This window comes from Pinus tabuliformis, chromosome 1_2 (assembly GCF_031772625.1).
Source record: "Pinus tabuliformis cultivar Carrire ecotype Pingquan chromosome 1_2, CPIR1, whole genome shotgun sequence".
NCBI classification, from domain to species: domain Eukaryota; kingdom Viridiplantae; phylum Streptophyta; class Pinopsida; order Pinales; family Pinaceae; genus Pinus; species Pinus tabuliformis.
In genome coordinates, this window is record NC_142298.1 from 1,106,007,471 (window position 1) to 1,106,027,062 (window position 19,592).

Genomic DNA, 19,592 nt, shown 5'->3' on the forward strand with positions numbered 1-19,592 from the left:
AGATGAAGTTCCTACATTTATGATTAGATATTGATTCATGACATGTAGCTTGTATTTTTATCATATTCTTGATGAAATTTCTATCATTTATTAAGCATCTCTAGTTCAATATCTTGCTCAAGTTTTGAATTGTTGGCATTTTTATCATCTCATTTATGTTTTTGGAAAGTCATAGATAGTTCTGGGAAATGGTATGAAGGATAGCCTAAAAAAGTGTGATAGATCTCACCACCACATGTACATAAATGGGAATTTTGGGTCATAATTTCATGGATAAAGGCTTGTGGGTGTGATTATATCCTCCTAACCTCTCAAATAATGTGTTATCATTGTGGTTGTGGAGTTGAGCTAGAGGAAATCACTTCTAGCTCAAGGAATGACGCATTGGGTGGCTGCAAGGCTCTTGAGTGTTGTGTGGTCTCTGAGGAATGTCAATATTTGTTCTAGTTTATAGGCCTCATTTCCATAACTAAAACTTGGAGGTTGGGTCATATCATAGTGACACTCGACTCATGTTTACCTTGCAAAGCTTGTAAAAGTGGGTAAATGTGGGAGGTTTTGTTACATAGGAAAAGTGAATTTTTCTTTTATAGAACCTAATGATGACCCTCCTTGCCAGTTGTAGATGCAAATTGCACTACCTTAATCCTTCACTCCCTCTTTTTTGCACTGCATGATCTTAGTCAAGAGGACCTTCTCCTTGCTCATTCTTCCTCCCTAAGCTAGCTCTACCCCTTGTTTCCAACTGTTGGACACTATGCACCTTCAGTGGGAAATGATGCCCTTCTTTATGCCTTATAACTATTCCCTACACCCTCCTTTTGGCCCTAGCCTTCCTCCCTAGTGCATGGTGTAGTCATAGTGAACAATCCCGCCATCCTTGCTTCTTGGAATTTCACCATGCACTCACCTTGACTACGCCTCTTCCAAAGCTATGCATGGCACATCCATAGTGATATGTCCCTACCTCCCTATCTTATGAAAGTGTGTCCTACAAAAGAAACTCTCTCTCCCCCCCTTGCATATGGTTTATTTGCAGTCGGTACATTACACGAATCATAGTAGAGTAGGTGATTTCTAGGATAATGCTTGCTTTCCATGAGACATCATTACCTAACAATGTTCTCAGTAAGCATGGAAAAGAATGTTGATGAGATTTATCAAGAGAAGCTATCCAAAGAGGCATTTTGAAGCCAAATGAACAAAGGAATGATGTTGTGACAGTTGATCGCGTGTTGGATTGGGAGAATCAAAGTGACCCATGAAGTCTCAATAATCTCTCTAGACCTTTGGAGGGTAGAAGGAAGTGACAATGTAAGACCTGCTACACATATTGAAGACATAGTGGCAGCATCATCACTTCTCAAATAACTTCATGTTACAGGTCACGTGGTTCCAAGTCATAAATGGAAATGACTTGTCCTGTTGTCATCACATGATCATGCGGAAAATGATGATGTAATTTTGGAAAATACTGTAAATGTAGATATGTGGAAGTCCAGGAGTCACATATGGATAAAAGGGCCACTAGGAAAAGTCCAAAATTCGTATAGAAGTTCAAATGTAATGTTAGAAGTCTATGATTCATGAGGGTAGTTCAAGTTTCATTGTGATATGAAATTTCATCCGTCTTGTTATAAAAGAAGCCTCATTAGTCAACAAGAGGAATTTTCACCTTGGCTTCTCTAACCAAGCATTAGAAAGAAGATTGTTCTTTTACAGAGAAAGTAATGGCGTAATGCTCAAGTATTGGAGCTAGTGGTGTCTCATTGTAACCATGTATCTTGGAACTTTCACTTAATAATACAATCTCGTTGAGCCAACACACTTTCATGCATATATCATTAATGTTGTAAGACTATTCTCTGGATGTTTATGGTATGTGTTTATGTTCTTATGTACTCAATAAATTGAACTACTTCATTGGATTTGGTGTTCATATTGTTCAATGTGTGTTGTATTTTCCTTAATGGTCATTATGTCCATATGAACCATCTCTCTAGATGGTTAACAATTCTTTCATATGTATGTGCATGTATCTTTATTATGATAGTACTACCACTTTTCTTCTAAAGGCTCACTTTTTATTCCCTTCTGGTCAAAGAACCTTGATACATATTTCAATTGAACATTTCACAAGCATTACAAGATAATTCAAAAGGACATGTGTGTTGCTCTCTTATGCTAACTATTGTTTCCAAGGAAAATATTTAAGATAATGGTAGTCAAGCCATATTCTAGATGGGGCTCCTACAACAAATGATGGGAGGTCATGTTGGGACCATATCGGGGAGAACCCTTGTATGTTGGTTTTTTTCAACACCATCAACACTTTTATAGCCATTTAGTTAAAAAATATTCCAATAGAATAAAAATAGTCATTGTTGAATTAAGGCTTTTGTGATCCATAATAGGTTTATGAGAAGAGTCTTTAGCAAAAATCACATCAAAATTCATATTGCCGACACGTTTCAAACCAATGAGTGTGGTTGATCTTCAGGACGAGCTGAAGAGCCAGATGAAGACTACATGTTAAATAGGGAGAGCAGGTCATCCAATGGCTATATATGACTGGGTAACAGTTACAGAATGGTGTCATAATTGATTAGGCTAATGAGAGATCTCGATAGAACTTGCATGACCTTTAATATGTTAAAGAGTGCACACCTTTTAACTGATTATATGAGTCCAGGAACCAGATGAGAAAGGAGATGGCCTATGATGTCAAGAGTTGCACATCATTTAACATATATCTTCGACCCAATAGAGTGATGACACATGGAAACCTATGCAGTCAAGCCTTCCAACTATGGTCCAATCATGTATTGACACATGTCATATTTTGATAGGCCAGATGATATGACACAAACAATACAATCAACATCAAATCTCGGTGGATGATTTAATCAAAGAATTGTGGTGCCACCAAGGCTGACCATATAATAGGGACATTTGGTAGGTTTTGATCGGTGGAAAGTCCAAATATGAGTGATACATGGAACCCTTCATAGACTGCCAAATCCCCAAGGGATATGATTGTATGGAACATTCATATGGACCTCATTTGAAATGTTAATGGTATGGTATCATTACACTAGTGATATATGATGGTCATATGGACATGGGTTCAAATTTTAATTTCATGGTCTCATTACAATGGCCATATGGATGTCTAGATGTGCAGGGTTAGCTATATTTTTTCTGTTTTGCCTCTATTGTTACCCGATACACTAATGGAATCGATATATATATATATATATATATGTGTGTGTGTGTGTGTGTGTGTGTGTGTGTGTGTGTGTGCTTGAAGTCCTTAGTTCAAAATAAAATCACAATAATAATTAAGATCATATATAGAAGAACGAATGGTCTATATAAGAAGTATAAACCTTGGTGGAAGCCTATCTTTGGTAGAGAACTTAGGCTGGAAAATGTTTGGATATATATGGTGGTAATTTGTGGCAGTGACTTGTGTCTATGGTAGTGAAATATGTTTATTTTGGTACACATCTAGCTATATATGTTTAAATATTGATTATAAATGGTGGTGACTCATACCTATGTTTATAGTAGAGTCTCGCAAAAATTAAAGACGGGTTATAATTTACAGTTCAAGTAGTGGCCAAAGGATAGAGGTTAAAGAAAACTCTAGTTTCAGAAGAGTGACCATTTATATACAACAACATTTGGTAGTGATATAGTGTAGGTAGCATTGATAGAATTGTTGGCCACACATATATACATATAGTCATCAAGCCCTTCGAGGTGATTCATTTGGTGCCGTATTTACACTTGGTAGTAACTTAAAATTGTGTGATGAAGGATATACATGAGGAATTCATTGGTAGTGGCATGGATCCATTCATATCAAATGACCTAGGATGATAATAAGGTTCATTCATTTATTTGCAATATGGATTATTTATTATGTGGTTGGTGAATCAACTAGAAATGAAATGATAGGAATTGAATCCCACAAATCATATACATAGATTTAAAATATGCATGTCAATTTTTTTAGAAATGTGGTATATAAATTGACTTGGTGGGATCATATTGTTGGGTGCATTCATTTAGTCTAGAATTGTCAATATCAGAATGAGTAAAAATGCATGACATAGAAGGTCAGATGGTATAGTGGAGTTGGAAATGACCGTGTGTTGTAAGTTGAAGGTCATTAGTTCAATTCATTGACTTATGAGGTTTGAATTATTTTCCTTTAATTATTTTTCAGCCATAATATCATTTTGTTGAATAGATAAAAAATTGATTGTACACATTTTGTAGTGTTAGTGTCGGAAAAGGCCCATCTTTTCGAGTGCATGTAGAAAGGGGCATTTTGTCTATTGATTAGTTTAATATATAGTTTTGAATGGTTTTTGGGAGATTTTGGATTCATTTTTTAGCCAAATTGGAAACCAAAAGAAGAAAACCTATTAGTATTCATAGGTGGATTCTTTTAAGGGCATACAAATCTTTATTGGTATATTTTTTATGATTAAAACCCATGTCTCTTGTTTTGATCTCTCCTGATCATATTTCGATGTTTTTGACTTTATGGGACAAGAAAATTTTGATATGAGTCGAATGTGAATAGTTTCATTAATAGGGTGAAGCAAATAAGTGACAAGGTATGATTGGGCATGGATAATATTATGATAGTATCAACGTATCAACGTATCAACGTATTTAGGTATAATTCGAAATATTTTGAAAAGATGTCGATAAAGGTTGAAGAAGGAGGTTGGAGATTGATCATCATTTAGGTTGGTGCCTGAATCAGGTTGGAGCCTAAAGTAGGTTTAAGCTTACTTATCACTCGGGTTGGTGTTTCAATTAGGTTTTAGCATACCAAAAGTGGAAACTTATATATCTTGGGGGCTTGTGCCTCCAACAAGTCAAAGCCTGCAAATATATGTATTTAATTGAAGCATATGAAGACAAGTTTTTTTGGTTTCCTCCCAAATGAGTTTCCATAGAAATGCCTTTTTACTTTGTGATGTGATGGATTCTTGATGTGTTATTGATATGATTGTATCCTTATGGTGCACTTTTCTATTTGATGGCATATGAATTTTGGTTATGGTTCATTGGAATATGATTGTTTGTTTATCAAAAGTCATGAAATGGTGAAATTTCTCTCACACTGATTCACACCCCCCCAGTCAATACAATATTTGGACCAACACCTCGAATTTATATTTATTGTAATAAAAATATTGAATATGTCACTTTTGTTTTTATTTGTGTGAAAATTCCTACTCCCCTTTCGTCCACTTATCATCACGTCCATCTCTTAAAGTTCAGATGCTCTATTGACTCCAATGTTTGACCTCTTCCTAATATACACTTCTCCATGCTTGCTACTCGAAACAAGACATACCAATTGATACCATGATGTGAATTGATAGCAAAGGAACATGGGAAGTGTACAATTTCTCCCCCTAAACAATTTACATTCTTTATACAAACATCTACAAATTGTTTACTTATACTCATGATTACTAAGATTAATCATATATGCAACTTAAATGAAATAAGGATAAATCATATAATATGTCAAAACCTTTCACTTCCTAATTTTAATTAGAAATCAACTTCTCCTGAGGCTAATTGATGATGCTTGCTACTACTAATTGTGCAACTCCTCTTGAGCTTATGGAGTATCCTTATTTCTTATTTATTGACATCTTCCTTCTTTGATTCTGTTTGAGAGTTTTTTGTGTGGGCTTTTCTTTACTCTTCGGTTTTTTTCACACCACTCATCCACTATAGGTCATCTTCAAATATTATTCTATTCTTTATACAACTTCAGATGTTGTTGTGTACTCCCATTCAGACCATTATGGCTTCATTGTCTCTTTATTTTGTAGTCTTCTCATATAAAAATAAATGAATTCATCTCAACAACAACAATGTGTGAGAATTTACACTAGACAAATGCACTACTCTACATATTTCTTATTATTGTTTTCATCTTTTAGATTTGGATTCAATTGAAGCCATGCTATTCTTTTCAATGAAGAGAAACTAAGGATCTACTCCCAAGGAGTATATTTTCTTCATTTTTCTTCCATATCTTGGTATTTTGAATCCTAATAGGAGCATATTATTTTAATTTATTGTTCAACCTTCTCTGAGTAAGTTATTTATTTTGTTTGGATTGTCCTAAAGAACTAAGAAACTTACTCGTAAAATCTTTTTCCATGTTTCAAAGCTTATTATATATGTAACAATGATACTCTTGTGGATTTCTTCCCAATTTTGTAATTTAATGACACTTTGAATTATATATAAATATATGCTTATGGAATGGATTAAATAATGGGAGCACAAATACATGATCTAAGGAGGAGGAGGAAAAATAAACATGTTTGGAGCCAAATTGCACCACTATTTATTCTATGGGCACCTATTGTTGGTGTCCAAGTGTGAATGTTGTGACTCAACCCTTTACCACATTAATATGTCAATCTAGGTGCATACACTTTTCAAGGTAACACGCAAGGTATATGCAAGAGCAAGGCCACAATCTTACATTGAGCAAGGGTTCATGACTAAGAAATTAAAACATCATTGTAATAGTAATGGAAATTAAATTACATAAATAAAAGCATTCACTATAATCTATGGAAATCTGTAACAAGAATATAGAAAATACAAAAAGTAAACAAATATACATAAAAAGGACACACACAGAGCACATGATTAGAAGAGTGGGCCAAACTCCCTGGTCACGGCTATGCTTAACTCACATATTGAGAAAAATATCATAAGGATGGAAATTTCATTAGCAATAGTTCCATTGTTACAAGGCTCAATTCTTACATCATCTAGCTCCCCTCTCTCTCTAAATTGTGTCTTTTAAATATGCAAACATCCAAAGGAAACTTGCAACAAACTGATCTCAATATTGAAGATGAGTTCTAAGAGATATTTCCATCATGATTGAGCTAAAACAAGTCGAATTTGGTTATTATAATAGGCAATTCTGGAAAACAGCCGCAACAACAAATATGTCCTTTGAAGAACCTTGATTTACCCCAAATGAAAACTGAATTTCTGAAAATTGCTCATTGGGAAACGAACTTGGTCCATTCTGAACAAAAACCATGTCTCAGATTTTCTAGATCTACTTTCATTTGCCCAAAACGTCCAACGCAAAACTATCACTTCTTATGCCAGTGAATTCCTAAGTTGAAATATCTAATTATTTGTTGAAGACCAAATCTGCAATCTGGAAGAGATCTTGGACGCTAAAATCATGAGTGAGGCTAAAACAAATGAATAAACCAAAATGATGCATAATAATCATTAATTAATAAAAATAAATGAGATCAGATATTATTTATCCACAAGAGCATAAATGATTATGAAATGGAATTACATAATACATTATGGTAAATAATGTGATAAAATAATAGTGGAAATAGATGAAATGAACGTTAAGAAGTGGTAATAATAATGACAAATTCAGAGCCCAACATTCCCCGAAACTGAATATTTTTCATGCCCACATGCAACCCACTGCCGCTGTATAATGTAGGGGAAATAATGGTTTGACAAATATGAGTGAATAATTCTTAGTGGTTTTTTTTTTTATGACATTCTCCTAAACTTTTAATAAATCAAACACTCATGTTATTTCACCTCAATTGTTACTTTCAACAAAATAACGTGGAGTCACATCTATGGATTAACATTTGTTGAAGCTAATGTAGGTTGAGCTTGTGTAAGTGATGTGGAAGGTGGAAGCTATTCAAGCTCAAGTAAAGTAATCAAAAAGTGTAGCAGAATTTCATTCCCCCAAACTGATTGGTTTCCATGTCATCAAGATTTCTATAGCACATCTCATGAGTATCCTCAATCAGTAATTCATCAGGATTCAAAATCAAAATTATGCCTCTTCATCCTTCCGCAAAATAATAGTAGTGTTGTTAAGCTAGGATTAAATAGATATTTATTGTGTAAAGCAACTATCTTTGGTTAAAGATATGGAACTTGTAGAATAAAGGAATGATAGATTAGATGATACAAAATTTCAAATATCAAATATCCTAAAAGTTTCATCCTAGCATGTAAAGTAATATTAATAACTCAATAATAGATATAAACCATAACCACCATTATTCAAGAACTGATTAAATATTACCTCATGAACCATGAGTTCTAGAAAATCTTATATATGCAACACTGGCATTATCGGCAATTAGTTTTGAGAAAGCAAGGTAACCAAGCATATCATAGTATTGAGTTAACTTATATACCATAGGTATGGCCACTGCTGCCAGTAGGCATCCATAGCCTCGACATGGATGCCTTTTTAACCCATTGAGATGTCAGTGTCCCATCTATTATGAATATGTACATAGTTACAAAAGAATTTCAATTTACTTATATGTCTACTGAAGAACATTGTTCTGGCTTGGCAACGAGTTAATAACAATGCAATTCATAGGAACTAACAAAAGTGAACAAGTAGGCTCATGATGAGACCTCTTGTCCCTCAGTTTTATGACCGAAGGCCATTACCCCGGCTTGGTGACTAGTAGTGATAATGTCACTCTATTAGGACCTATGGTCATGGTAGGTCATCTCGTGATGAGACCTTCTATCCTCTAGTTGACTGTTTATGTTTAAAGTTTAACTATGGTTATTTTTAATCAACAAAAGATCACTTAATAGATGGGGTGGCAAGCCAACTCCTTAAGAGCTAGGGATGATCTAAAACGTTTTCTAGTCACTATTTTCAACTCAGGTAATTTTGTTTCTCAAATACTAATAAACTTCAAATGACTATCGATAAATATAGTTTGCTTTGTTAAGATTGGGGTTTCAGGAATAATTCATTAGATAGTGGTGGAAAGATTTAAGTACAATTTTGTGGTCATCATCATAAATTATACAAGATCAGGGACTTGACAAATTCGGAAATTTGAAAATTGCCATGATGAAATCATCTTTTCATAATTATTCATTAAAAAATAAAATTATGTTTATAGATAAAAAAAGATAAATTGACTACCCAATCATTATGTTAGGGAGGACCTAAACAATTAAATGTATTTCCCCATTCACCATGCTATTGTCATTGTGCATGATTCAAGTTCCAATGTGTGTGGATAAGTGGGGGTTACAGATTGTTATGGATTATGGTGGTAATAATCGTCAGATGTATGAGCTGACATGAATTTTTAATAACAATAATGACATGAAATCATTGATATTAAATATAATACATTTTCTATCAAATGCAACACCTCCCCCCAACTAGGATATTACCATCCTCAGTCATAATTGAAACATCAATCAAATACACAAAGTTTATTAGGGACATACCTAAAGACTTACCTTGGCAAAGTATGAACATGGGTAGAGTAACAACATTGGGTACTTAGAGAAAATTTCGCCACAGAGTAGCAGCACCAGAGGAGTAACATCAATCAAAGAGTAACACCACTGAAGGAATAACAACACCTTGTACTCAGAAAAATTTCAGGAGTAACAACATCGGTGGAGTAACAGCACTGGTGGAGTAACAGTAGTGGCGGAGTAACACCACTAGTAGAGTAACAACACTTACAGAGTAACAACACTAACTGAGTAAAAACAATGGCAGAGTAACAACATCGGCGGAGTAACACCAGTGGCAGAGTAACATCAGTAACAGAGTGATAGTAGTGGTGGAGTAACAACAGTGATGGAGTAACAGTAGTGGTAGAGTAACAGCACTGGTGGAGTAACAGCACCGGTGGAGTAACAACACCAGTAGAGTAATAGCACTGGCAGAGTAACAACACTAGTGGAGTAATAGCACGTGTGGAGTAACAACAGTGATGGAGTAACAACACCGACAGAGTAATAGCACCGACAGAGTAATAGCACCGACGGAGTAACAACACCGACAAAGTAACAACACCAGTGGAGTAATAGCACTAGTGTTATAGCTCCAAATCTCACTCTTATGGTTTGTGATGCTGCACTCATGGCCTAGGGCAACCCCTCCTTCCAGACCTGGTCCAAAAATTTAAAAAACATTTTTTTATTCCCTATACACGACATTTCCCTGAGTTAAACGCGTGTACACGCGGGTCTGTGTATACCCAACCCGCGTGTATGTATTAAAACACTTAAAAAAATAAATAATTCCTTATTTTCAGGCGGAGATCGCAGGTTTTACCTGCTGATCACCTGTTAGTGCCCGTGGCCCAACTGTTCCCAACCAACTCCTAACTAAAAAACTACTTTGGAGATGGTATAAAAAAACATCAAAGGGAAGGCCTAAGGGAGAGGGAAAAGAGAGCAAGATTATTATGCTGAGATTTTTCCCCTTAGACCAGGTCTGAAGTCCTTGGTGCTTTCTGCACTTCCCCCATTTTGCATAGGAAACCCTTGTTTCCATGGGTATTGGTGATCATTCATCCTTTATGTCATCATTGAGTAAGACTTGGAAGGAGCTCTTGTTTGAGGCTTGAGGCTGGAACGAATCCGGGAGGAAGCTTTGCTTGGAGCCTGCTGAAGGTGTTTCAGGTGATATCTTTCCGTTATATGTACTTTATTTGCCTTTATATAAAAGAAACACGTCTTGGTTCCCGAAACAATCTTTCTTTATGCTTATGAGATTCTTGTGTTGAATTCTTATGCAAGTAGTTACTTAAAGATTTTTATAACTAACTTTGTAGCATGAAGATGGTTTATATATAAGTATTTGTCCATGTACTGTTGTGTTCTTTGATTTGTTTGTTTTACAGGTCAAAGGAAGAAGAAGGGAACTCCAAGAGGGGTTTGGACCCTAAAGGCCTTCTCGAACGTAGGACCTTAGGTACGTAGCCTTAACATTAGAATTTGCTTAAAGTAAAGATAATGGCTGTGTGTGTGTTTCTTTGAATAAGCAATTTTCAGTCTGGTAGAGTCTTAGCCCAAAGGACCCTAGGGGTACTTTCCCTTCAACCGAAGTAACCAGAATGCCCCCTATACTAGAAGACTCTGTACTAGAGATCAAACAAACTCTTTTGTTAGGCACTTCACCCCCCAAAAGAGGAGTGTAATCGGCCAGCGATTGCACTGGCTTTACCACATTATCAACCAATGGTTGATGGGATTGATGAGAAACCATATCAGGTTTAGGAGTAGAAGTACTTTCAGACTCAGACCATATCCTTTGTACCTCTGGAATACCGGGGCATAAATGAGTAAGATGGTCTCCCTTGCATATCTTACAAGGGAACTTAGGCTTAAAACTTCTACATCTGGGTTTCTTATCAACCTCCATTCTGCCAACATGACTAGCAGTGGTTTGCGGAGAGTCCTGAACATGACTTGCAGAGGTCGGTGACTCTTTGCTAGTATGACTCGCAGTGACTAGACTCATGCCCCCAGCATGACTTGCAGCGGCTGAAGACTCATCTCCAACATGACTCGCAGAGGTTGAAGATGAAGTGCTAGTATGACTCACATTGACTAGACTCATGCCCCCAGCATGACTTGCAGCGGCTGAAGACTCATCTCCAACATGACTCGCAGAGGTTGAAGATGAAGTGCTGGTATGACTTGCAGTGACTAGACTTGTGCCCCCAGCATGACTTGCAACGGCTGAAGACTCATCTCCAACATGACTCACAGAGGTTGAAGATGAAGTGCTAGTATGACACGCATTGACTAGACTCATGCCCCCAGCATGACTTGCAGCGGCTGAAGACTCATCTCCAACATGACTTGCAGAGGTTGAAGATGAAGTGCTAGTATGACTTGCAGTGACTAGACTTGTGCCCCCAGCATGACTTGCAGCGGCTGAAGACTCATCTCCAACATGACTTGCAGAGGTTGAAGATGAAAGGATAGACTTATTCTTCTTCTTTGACTTCCTTTTTCTACTCTTTTTAGATTTCTTGTGACAAGAAGGAGGAGAAGAAGGAACCCCAGATTTCTCTTTGAAAGAAGATGAACAATTAGCACCCATGTGATGCCCTTGAAATAAAGCATTCAATTGAGAGGCTTCAAGAGCATTTGGAATATTCGGAGTGGCCCATAGCCAAACGGGTAGTCGAACATTCAACCCAGGAATATTCAAAGTGGCCATCAAGGGAGTACCAACGTTTCCAAAGAAAGGAAAAGCACAAGGATCCCCTTTTGGAAGGGTACCTTGGCTGGTTTCCACAGGAATATTAGCCATATTAAATTGATCCAAAGACCCTTTCCCTTGCGGGAATATAGAAATAACTCTTCAAAGAATATGGGTAAGCGACCAAAACCTTTTCCCTTGAGGAGGCAACTCCACAACTTCTGAAAGAACGACCAAAAGCCTTTCAAGATTGGTAGAGTGGTAAGCCAGTCACTCAGACCACAAAGTCCAAAGCTGACTAGACAAAAATACCTAAAGCCAACTATATACAAGGAGCAAAGAGCACTCACTATAAAGTCCCTAAAGATACAGCCAGTCAAACAACTTCCAAGTATTTCCGCTCCGGGTGGTGAGGACCAGACACCAAAATACAAGAAAGTGGAGTCAGGGGCCTTCCGAAGATAGTCTGGGATAATGACGGCCCAGTCCTATCATCGAAGGTATCAGAGGAAGTTACGCTGACCTCCTAACAACAGCCTGCGCCGGTGCAAGCCCCCAAGCTTCGCAAGGGTGCCCTCCAATAGTACTGTCGAGAGTGATACAACGTCAACCTCAGGTGCCACGGGATTCCCCTCTGCAGCCACCTGTGTAGATCCCTAGGAGTGGCAACTATGGGTACCAACGCGTCGCAAAAGCCAGGCGGAACAGTCGTGAGGTAAGTTCAGACAAGTAGGATAGGGGGTATCTCTCTTCCCTGTCTTCACAGACCCTCGTGCTTAACTCCCAGATCCGGAGCTTTCCTGGTCTTCCTAAGGCTATTAGATTTTCTCTCGTTATTCAGACTCTTATGTTTGATGTTTATATAGCCTTGGATAGTTAACTCTCCACTCGCCTAATCCAAGGCCCTAAAATCCTAAACTTGTTGGTGTAACTGACTAAAACAAAAAGTTCTAGTGAATTTTAGTTAGTGCTTGATTTTATTAGGCTGTTCTTTAAGTCACAAGGTAACGGAAGTGAAACTAGTGGTGTTTTTTGATGCAAAAGAAATTAACAAAACTTAGCTACATGCATATGCACTTTTTGTTTTCGATGAAGAGCAATTTCTATGAGGTTCAGAGGTACTTTTAATAAAACAAAGTTTTTTGCTTTCTTTTCAAACTCCACACTCACAAAATCTAACAAAGCTATGTATGCATAAAAAGGGATGCAAATCTATCCTAATGCAACAACTATATGTGAATGCAAGATTTTAAGACTACTCTGCAAACAAAGAAGGAAAGTTGCTATCTTATCAAATTTGTCTTGCCACTAAAATTCTTAGATAGAAGATGATGTGTTAACAATCATTTCGTCCAAACAATAAAAACAAGTTCGAAGATAAACACAAAGCACTTTCACTTCGCAAAAAAGGAAATCAAATGAAAAGCAAGTTTAAGAAAGCGAAACTCAAAACTTTCAAAAGATTTTCTTTCAATCAACAAAGAAGTCTTTTTCAAGGAATGCTCTCAAAAATACTGACACTAATGATTGAAGAATAGGCAACCAAACACTTTTGCGAATTGACACCTTTCAAATGATGAAAACCCAACAAAAATAAATGTGTTTGAAATTGCTCTTGACAATCAAAAGCAGCAATGAAAGTCCAAGAGATCAAAAGACAAGTTTCAAGAAAATGGTAACAAACAACTTTCCCGAAACGAAGGAGCAAATGGTCACAAAAATGGTTTCGTTAAGCAAACAAAAAGGTCACCGAAACAAAATGAACACAAAGATTGAATCCAATCTTCCTACTCTACCAAAACATAGCAGTCAAGATTCTTAACCAGAAACCTTGTGTGTCAAAAAACAATGACGCTTGCAATCAACGAAAACAAGACTAATACTCCTTATAACTAGAGAGAGTTCAGAACAAGATGCCCCCTGTTAAACAGAGGACTGTTACTGGAAAATGACTGTTGACACTGACCCAAACCACCAGACAAACATTCAGCAAAAAGAAAATTTATAAATCTTGAAAATTATATGGTATACGCGCTTGCAGTGATGTGCAGAGTGCATGTACACGCGACTGTAACTGAGGAAACCTGCGTATACGCGGGTTCACTTAGTACAACTTGCATATATACGCTTCTGTAATCCAGAAAAACAGCGTATATGAAGACCTTCAAGAAAAATAAAAAACACAGACTGAAAAAACTGGAAAAGCTTAGAGTTCAAGAACAGATCAGACAGTCAGAGCCAACAAACAGAGGGGCTGAGCCTTGATTGGCTTGAATACTACCCAAACTAGGAACAACAAGAGTGTTGTCCCCAGTGGAGTCGCCAATTCTGGTTGAAGGGAAAGTACCCCTAGGGGTGCTTTCCCTTCAACCAACTAGCGGAGTAACAACACTGGTGGAGTAACAACATCGACGGAGTAACAACATCGGTGGAGTAATGGCAGTGATGGAGTAACAGCACTGGCGGAGTAACAACACCGGCAGAGTAAAAAAACTGACGGAGTAACAACACTAATGGAGTAACAGCACCAGCGTAGTAACAACACTGGCATAGTAATAGCACCAACGAAGTAACAACATCCAAAACTTAGAAAATTTATGGGAGTAACAATTGTGGCAGAGTAACAACACCCAAGGAGTAACAACATCGGTGGAGTAACAACATCCAAGGAGTAATAGCATCCGACACTTAGACAATTTTTGGGAGTAACAACAAGGGCAGAGTAATAGCATCCAAGGAGTAACAACGTCTTATACTTAGAAAATTTTCTGGTGTAACAACAATAACGAAGTAAAAACACCCAAGGAATAACAACATCCAAGGAGTAACAGCATTCGACACTTCAAATTTTTTTGGGAGTAACAGCAGTGGCAGAGTAACAGCACCCAATGGATCTGAGCAAACCATATATTGATCAGACTCAGGAACAAATAGATAAATATGGAGCAAAATCATGAAACTTGAGAACTTAATTTAATTTTGATCAAGGAACAAAATTTGTGACTTTGAACACATGAAAAAAAACATCAGAGGAATCAGAAAAGAAACAACAATTTTATTGAAAAACAATAAATAAATAAATAACTTAAGTTGCAATAGTTATGATTTTGACTGCAGCGATGTTGTTTCCTAAGCGAATATCATTCTGTTTCTAGAAACAACAATTTATCAATGGTAAATGAATGGAAAAATGTTTTGGTGGAAATGAGTTGGATGTTAAAATGGAAATCAATTCTCCATTTCTCCTGTTATGAATCCATTAGGTAATGAAAAAATATTCATGTTGTTGGTGAGAAATAACAGGAATAATTTGTAACAAACTCTTATGATCACTTTCCATGGCACCTCAAAAGAATAAAAATGATATGGTATTAGATTTCTTAATAGATGTTGGGATGAAAATTTATTATTTCATTATCATTGCCTTCAATAATCACTCATTCAAAAACAAATTGACCTCCTTTACTCTCTCGGGACTTGCAAGAAAACGAGCGTCTACCTGCAATAAAACATATAATCATGGAAGAAGAGAGGTGATCGGGTTCTCTAAATCCAATAAATATGAAAAAAAAAATAACAAGTAGTTACTCTATAGAACAAATCCACAAAAGGATAAACAAAGAAAAATTCATTTGCCACCTGCGGGAGAACAGTGGTCGACCATACTAACCAATAGTGTTTTAATCATAACTCCTTTTTTTTCGTTCAATTTGAGTATTTACAAATCCAGCTGAGAGAGACTTCAAAGGTATATCACCAATAGAAACAATTTTAGAAAATTCAATCGTATGTTATGTCAAATTTACTGAGAACAATCTGCATAAAAGAGTCATTTTCGATTTCCCAACTTAGACCAATAGTTGATATTTTAAGCATAACTTTTTCGTTTGATGATGGATTAAACAGATTCAAATTGGAGATTAAAGTAGATTCATGTAAATATATCCAATAGAAACAATTCTTAAAAGCATGAAGAATTGATGGGTCAAATGTGCGCAGGAACAGTGGGAAAAATACAGTTTTAAAGGTGCTAATTTACGATATACAATTAGCATTTTGGTCATAACTTTCTCATACGATATCAAAATTGGTTGATTCAAATTGAATTTTAAATTGGATTAATAGATCAAGTATACCATAGAAAAAGGTTTCTAAAATCTAGTTATTTAGGCCTCCAAAATCGGATTGTCCCAACTTTGTTCCTAAGCTGCCTACTATGCATACTGTCAATGTTTTAGTCATAACGTTTTCCTTTCAAATCCAAATTGAGTGATTCAAATTGGATTATAAAGTAGATATAAAGGGCTACTTAGGATAGAAACAATTTTTGAAAATATGCCCATTTTGTCCCTCAAAACATGATTGTACCGATTGTGATTTCAGTGGTTTTATCAAACCCACATGACCTAAGATATCATAATCAAGCAAATTTTTTTATTTTATTTTTCAAAATGTTGATGAGTATTTCTAGAAATTCTTTTTTCAATATAATACATATACATACACAATTAAATTCAAATACTTACCATTGATATTGATATACTTAGCAAGTTGCAACAAACACAACTCTTTCTACATATAAAGAAATTTATTTATATACCTATTTATTCTATTTTTTACACTAACCTATTCTACCTTGAAAAATAAAGCATACTTATGTATATGAGTACTTCCAATGGATCCATTTTAGAAATAATTCCACAAGTTTATACACACCCGAATTTGAAAAATGTTTGTCAATAAATACTAGGGTATGAGAGACCAACTTCCCTTGAAAGTATGGTGTCAAAAATTGTTGAAGTATGGAGTGACGCTGCAAACAACTGATGGAGTGAAACCAATCTTCAATATATCCTTTACTTTCTTGATTTCCCATAGTTGTCATATCATGAAGTCGTTGAGTTTCTAAAACAACTTGTTGACGCAGACTAGAAGAAACCTCCTTTTCTTCCATAACTTTTACAATTTTTTGATTTGGAACATTTCTAATCTTGATATAAGTTTTCTGCAATTGTGTATGCAAGATAGATTGGGTGGGAAGGGTAGGTAAATTTTACAATTCAACACTGTAAGCATGTTGTAATGGTTTATTATGGTGAGGATGTGGAATGAGTTGAGCAAGATATTGTGTAGGGCATGGAGGATTTTGATGATGTGGTTGATTGGGATGTGTGGATGATTTTGATACGCAAGCAAGGTGTTCTTGAAAAGATGGAAGAGAATATGGATGATATTTTTGTGCTACAAGATGTGGGACAATAGTCATGTAATGATAATATGAGCCATTCCAAACTTGTGGACAATATTGATGGGGGTTATATTGAGATTGGCATGGTCGCCCTAACACATGAGTATTCCATAATAGATTATGCACGTAAGACAATGGCGAGGAAGTGTTTTGAAACATACGTGTAGGCCAAGGTTTCAATGGTTGTGAAATTGCTGCAGATTCTCCATCTCTTGGAAATGTTGTTTTCATCCCAGGTAAGAAAGAGAAGTTATCCATGGGATGCTCCTTTTGGCATTGAGTAAAAATCACTTCTTCAAATTCTTCTTGACTTTTCTTAACCAGCCTTGGATATTCGTCTTGAATACCTTATGCATAAATCACAAACATCATCATACGATAGCTGAAAAATGTCACATTTTCCTATCAGATTTAAGATTTCTAAAATTTCATCTTTGATCCCTTTAGGAATTAGTGTTTTTAAGATCTCTTTTTCCAAATGCTTATGATTTGATTTTATAAGGTTGTATTTAAATCACTCCAAATAGTCCTCCAAGCTTTCATCTTCCCCTTGTATCATACTGAAAATATCTTCATTGGCCTTGCAATAGTCTTGGTACTTCTCCAAGAATACATTCTTCATGTCCTCGCATGTTTTGATGCAGTTCCCACCAAGGCTCATGAACCATCGGAGAGCTGCTCCTTTTAGAGTAAGAGGAAACACTTTCAACCTTTGATCATTAGTACGATAATCATATCCTCTACAAAGTACTTCAAACTCAAATAAGAATGTATCTAGTTCCTCATTGTCCAAACCATGAAAATTTGGTAGAGAAGATGGAGGAATTATGTGCATTTGTGTCACTACTCCTAGATCGCTAATAGGGAATTAAAAAGTAACAATGTGAGCCATTTCTTACCATAATAGAAGATGTTCTTCATGTGCTTCTTTGAGGTTCCTCCTTCAAATATTCTTGTCAGTCTGTCAGTGGAATGGGTGGTGCTTACATCACCACTTGAGTGAAATGATAAGATTTCTTAAAATTTATACCTTTTTCTTCCTAATTATTCAAAAAAACAATTTGAAAGGAAATCTAAATCTCAAGACCTAGAGCACAGTGTCAAAAGACCCTTCCCTCCCCAAGACAAGAAACCAAACAAGAAAAGAATGCACACAAGGAAATCTAAAGCTCGGGACCTGGAGCAGGGTGTCAAAGGACCATTCCCTCCCCAGGATGAGAGATTAGTTTTTCCAAAATCAAAACAAACAAAAATACAGAAAAAACTTAAGCTCAGGACCTGGAGCAGGGCATCAAAAGACCATTCCCTCCCGAGGATGAGAAATTGGGCCTAAAGATAAAAACGGAAAATAAACGAAAGAGAAACAATAAAACAAAGAAATGACTATGCTAAGGACCTAGAGCAGAGTGAGAAAACTCCTTCTCACCCCAGGACAAGAGATTGACCCTTTGGTCGATATAGATTGTGTCTTGCACCTTGTTAGCCTTCCTCGGCAACGGTGCCAAAATGTTGGTGTCTAAGTGTGAATGTTGTGATTCAAACCTTTACCACATTAATATGTCAATCTGGGTGAGTACACTTTTCAAGGTAACACACAAGGTATATGCAGGAGCAAGGTTACAATCTTACATTGACCAAGGGTTCGTGACTAAGAAATTAAAGCATCATTGTAACAGTAATGGAAATTAAATTGCAGAAAGAAAAGCATTCACAACAATCTATGGAAATCTGTAACAGCTATAAACAAAATACAACAAGTAAAAATATATACATAAAAGGGACACACACACAACACCTGATCAGAAGAGTGGACCCAACACCCTGGTCAGGGTTGTGCTTAACTCATATATTGATAAAAATATCAGAAGGCTGAAAATTTCATTAGCAAGAGTTTCACTGTTACAAGGCTCAATTCTTAAATCAGTTAGCTCTCCTCTCTCTCTGAATTGTTTCTTTTAAATATACAAACATCCAAAAGAAACTTGCAACAAACTAGTATCAATATTCAGGATGAGATCTAAGAGATCTTTCCATCCTGATTCAGCTGGAACAAGTCGAATTTGGTTATTACAATTGGGCAATTCTGGAGAACGGTTGCAATAACAAATCTGCATATATGTCTTTGAAAAAACCTTGATTTTCTCCTGGTACAAATTGAATTTATGAAAACTACTCACCAGGAAACTGATTTGGTATGTTCTGAACAAAACCCATGTCTCGGATTTTCCATATTCGCTTTTATTTTCCCAAAATGTCCAATGAAAAAATGTCACTTCTTATGCC